Below are 5,055 nucleotides of genomic sequence, written 5' to 3'. Positions count from 1 at the left end.
CTCCCCTCCTCTTCTCTCTCCTTTTCAACCTGTCTTCCACGTGGCTGCCAAAGTGACTTTTCTAAAATAAATATTTGACTTACCACTTGCCTTACTTAGCTCCCTATCATCAACTAAATAAAGTTCAAACCTCTGTAAGCTAAATCTCTCAACCCATACACTCAAGAGCACAAGTAATATTTCTTTCTGCGACTGGATTTAATTTTGGTGTTAAGCTCCCATCCTGCCAGGTAGTAGATTTTTCTCCCCTTTATATAGGTTCTGAGTTGTTGGGAGTATCACAGTACAAAGCCTGGAGTGGGCATAAGATCCTCAGTGGTCACCTCAGGGGGGGGGGGGTTCTAAAAGAAACCAAAGGCATTTCTTACCCTCAGAACACTGCAGGAAACCGTCCTGAGAATCTCATTCAAATTGTCAGTTAAAGGAAGCAAACCAAACCTGGAGTACTGAAAAAGAAAACAAGCAAACAAAAGAAATAGAGTAAGAAAATGAGTCATTGGGAGTTGGCAGGGGGGGCATTAAGAAAGAATTCAAGGCAGAAGCAGATACCTCTTATGTACATATCTTTATAAAAGATTAGAAAAGCAACACAAATAAGAAGTCTAGTATATTAGCCAGCATGTATCTTAATGCTTTTTACTGCTTTTTTAATTTACCTCTCAGCACCATATTTACATCATAGACAATTCCACTGAAACCTGTAACATTTACTGGCATGTAAAATAATTCCAACGAATAATATAGAAATACATCTGCTTTGCTAAATTATATTTAAATGTATAAAGAAAGGGGATGTGTCCAGATATAGAATGACAAAGCATCACATCTGGAAGCGTCTTTCAGCGTGTATATGGAGAATCTGGGGTATTTAGAAGCAATGGCTCACCTAAGATCAGGCAACTATTAAGTGACAGACTGGGGCCTGGATCCAGACTTTCACACCTACTCTCAGCTGGAACAATGTGGGTGGTCGAGGAAATTGGCACATTTCCCTCAGAGCTTCAGAAGGTAGAAGCCTTGAGAGCTGCTGGGAAAATGCATGTCAAAGCATAAAGCAACAGTCAGCAGCTATAGGTTTTCTTTTACTCTGAACACTTTCTATCTTCTTCTAGACAGAATCCAGACTCATTTCTAGGGCACTAAATCTTCTCCTGGATAATGTGGTTTCTTGCCCAAACTTACAGATCACTATGCACATTCCCCCTCCTCTGTTTACAGCCCTTCCTTGGGTTGTCTCTGGAGAATGATCCCTCCCTAGTGCATGTAGTCTTGGTGGAGGATCCTTTGTAGGGTCTGCTCTTCCCTGGTTGAGGAGTGTCTGTATGATACAGAAGCCAATCAGAGTCCTTCTCATAGACATTCAGATCCTCATCAGAGTGACACAAAGATGAAAAACATTGGAGCCAACTCATCCAGTGATAGACCTGTAGAAGACTATCCATTAGTGCCTGCTCCCAAGATAGCCAGTTCTTCCCTAGTTCCCATCCTACTGAGCACCTGGCTGTTCAGCTTTACTTCAACTTGTTGTGTCTTCTCAGATCTGTCCAATAACTTTCTTTCTTTGCCTATGTTTGTGAATTTTATTTGGGTTCTTTGCAGATAAATTGATAAAATGTACAGTGGGCAGTCCTATTGATCCCCTCCACTTAACTGACTTTTTATTAAACAAATGGGTTAACTAGTGCCTCAGGATGCGGATGACTAGTATCTAGTATGCTTTACTCTAGTGCATCCATGCAATCCATTTGAGTTCTGAACTTACCAAACACTTTTGTGTTGGTTCCCAAACCTGGTCACACGCACACATTACAGTTTCATAATGTAATTAAATATTAACTAATGAGTGCTCTCTTCAGCAGCACATTTACTAAAATTAGAATGATAGAAGATTCACACAGCCCCTGCATAAGGATGGCATGCAGATTTGTGAAGCGTTCCAGATTTTTCCAAAACCCACAAGAAGGTGGGTAAAAGATTTATACTCTGAAAACTGTAAAACACTGAGGAAAGAAATTGAAGATGACACAAAGAAGTGGGAAACCATTCCATGCTCATGAATTAGAAGAACAAGTATCAATAAAATGTCTCTATTACTCAAAGTAATCCATACATTTAATGCAACCCCTATCCAAATACAACCAGAATTTTTCACAGAGCTAGAGCAAACAATCCTAATATTTGTATGGAACCAGAAAAGACCCTGCATAGCGAAATCAGTCTTGAAAAAGAAAAGCAAAGCTGGAGGCTTCAAACTTCTGGACTTCAAGTTATATTACAAAGCTGTAATAATCAAAACAGTATGCATCAAATCAGCACAAAACAGCACAATCAAAACAGCACAAAAATAGATACATAGATCAATGGAACAGAATAGAAAACCCAGAAATGAAGCCACAACTGTATGGCCAATTAACCTTTGACAAAGCAGGGAAGAATATCCAATGGAAAGAAAAATAGTCTCTTCAACAAATAGTGTTAGGAAAACTGAACAGCAACATGAAAAAGAATGAAGCTGGACTACTTTCTTACACCATACACAAAAATAAATGCAAAATGGATGAAAGACCTAAGTGTGAGGTAGAAAACCATTAAAATTCTAGAGGAGAACACAGGTGGTAACCTCTTTGACATTGGCTATAGCAAGTTCTTACTAGATATGTCTCCTGAGGCAAGGGAAACAAAAGCAAAAATAAACTATTGGGACTACATCAAAATAAAAATCTTCTTTGAATCAAAGGAAATAATCAACAAAACTAAAAGGCAACCTACTGAATGGGAGAAGATATTTGCAAAAGACATATCTAGTAAAGAGTTAGTATCCAATATATATAAAGAACTTATCAAACTCACCATCCAAAAAACAAATAATCCACTTTTAAAAAGTTGGCAGAAGATATGAATAGACATTTTTCTAAAGAAGACATACATATGGCCAACAGACACATGAAAAGCTGCTCAACATCACTCACCATCAAGGAAATACAGATCAAAGCTATGATGAGATAGCACCTCATACCCATCAGAATGGCTAAAATGAACAACTCTGGGGGGAATGACAGGTGTTGGTGAGGATGTAGGAAAAGGAGAACACTCTTAAACTATTGGTGGAAATGCAAACTGGTGCAGCCACTCTGGAGAACAGTATGGAGTTTCCTCAAAAAGTTGAAAATAGGGGCGCCTGGGTGGCGCAGTCGGTTAAGCGTCCGACTTCAGCCAGGTCACGATCTCGTGGTCCCTGAGTTCGAGCCCCGCGTCAGGCTCTGGGCTGATGGCTCAGAGCCTGGAGCCTGCTTCCGATTCTGTGTCTCCCTCTCTCTCTGCCCCTCCCCCATTCATGCTCTGTCTCTCTCTGTCCCCAAAATAAATAAACATTGAAAAAAAAATTAAAAAAAAAAAAGTTGAAAATAGAACTATCCTATGATCCAGCATTTACATTACTGGGTATTTACCTAAAGGATACAAAAATACTGATTTGAAGGGATGCATGCACCCAAATGCATTATCAACAATAGCCAAATTACAAAAAGAGCCCAAAATGTCCATCGACTGATGAATGGGTAAAGATGTGATGTGTATATTTATGTGTCTGTGTGTATATGTGTGTGTGTGTATGTGTATATATATATATATATATATATATATGTATATGTGTATATATATGTGTGTGTGTGTGATGTGTCTGATGGCAGAAAAGTCACACACACACACACACACACACACACACACACACATATACATATATGTATATATATGGTTACCAGAGGGGAGCTGGGTGGAGGAATGGGTGAAATGAGAGATGGGTATTTAGGAGTGCACTTGTGATGAGCACCAGGTGTTGTATGCCAGTGTTGAATCAGTTAAATTGTATACCTGAAACTAATATTATACTGTATACTAACTAACTGGAATTTAAATAAAAACTAAAATATATATATATATAATATATATATATTATGTATAATATACATTTATATATGTTATATATTATATATATAAACTAATTACAAGTGAGGGTGAAATAAAAAATATATATATATAATATATATATAAACTAATGAAAGGTGAAGGTATAAACAGTGTTTATTCTTGTGAAAAATGAGTTGACTTAGGAGTCTTGATAAAGGTAAACAACTAGAAAATGTCAATAAATTAGGTGTGGGTGAGAGACAATCAGAAAATGATACAAAATTATAAAATTCAGAAGAATTTTATAAGTCACATACCTTCGCAAAGATTTTTAAGTTATTTTTCCCCTTCAAACAAATCAAAGCTGAAAATCATAGACAGTTCCTGATGGGTGACTGCAATCAGCAGACCCAAAACCGAAGAAAGGGTTTTGGCTTATGAAAAATTGGGAAATAAATGAACATCTATATGTGTTAAAATACTTAAGGTATGTGTCAATCATTATGATTTCTTGGTTTAACTATATTTTTTCAACATACTTAAGTGATCAAATTGAATAGGAGGTCTTTGTACACAGAAATGCAGAGGGGAAACTCATACTTCTCTTGTATCTGCTCACGTGTTAGTCCTCAGTGGTAGTGGCCTGACTTGACTTTAGGAACCCTGCCCACAACTCTTTGCCTCTGAAAGGGGAACAGCTGCAGAGTATCTGAGGAACTAGTTCACATCTTCTTTTCACTGCTGAAACCCTGAGGCCCACAGAGGGGTAGTGACTGTGCTGAGTCATTCAATGGCTGATGGCAGACCTGAGACAATGATCCAGATCTCCTTAATGTACATGAACCCATCCTGCAGCACAGGAATTTGGTCCAAAGGATTTTATCCATTTATTTATTCCTTTGTGCACATAGCTTTAATACAAAAAGGAGTTATTATAACAAGATGGTGTGAAATGAATTATCAGGTCATTTTAGAAATATTATCCACTCAAAAAGATATGAAGCTCATTATTCAGGCATGAAGGAAATGGGAGTGAATTACTCTGAGAACCCTGAATAAATCATGGTTAACTCATTTGCAAGCCTTTTAATGGTGAATACTGGTGATGGTCCTGCGATTCCTGGTGTGCTTTCTCCTGTGTCAGATGAG

At 37.8% G+C, this 5,055-nt stretch overlaps 1 non-coding gene across 1 annotated transcript; it reads left to right on the top strand.

Moving 5' to 3' along the window:
• The first annotated feature begins 1,843 nt into the window (after positions 1-1,843).
• Positions 1,844-1,946, top strand: LOC122496462. The gene has a single exon (XR_006300817.1). It is a non-coding gene; the product is annotated as a U6 spliceosomal RNA (small nuclear RNA).
• The last annotated feature ends 3,109 nt before the right edge of the window (positions 1,947-5,055 follow it).

Source organism: Prionailurus bengalensis, chromosome A1, assembly GCF_016509475.1.
Source record: "Prionailurus bengalensis isolate Pbe53 chromosome A1, Fcat_Pben_1.1_paternal_pri, whole genome shotgun sequence".
Classification (NCBI taxonomy): domain Eukaryota; kingdom Metazoa; phylum Chordata; class Mammalia; order Carnivora; family Felidae; genus Prionailurus; species Prionailurus bengalensis.
The sequence above is the reverse complement of the archived record's forward strand: the minus strand, read 5'-3'. Positions and strand labels throughout refer to the sequence as shown.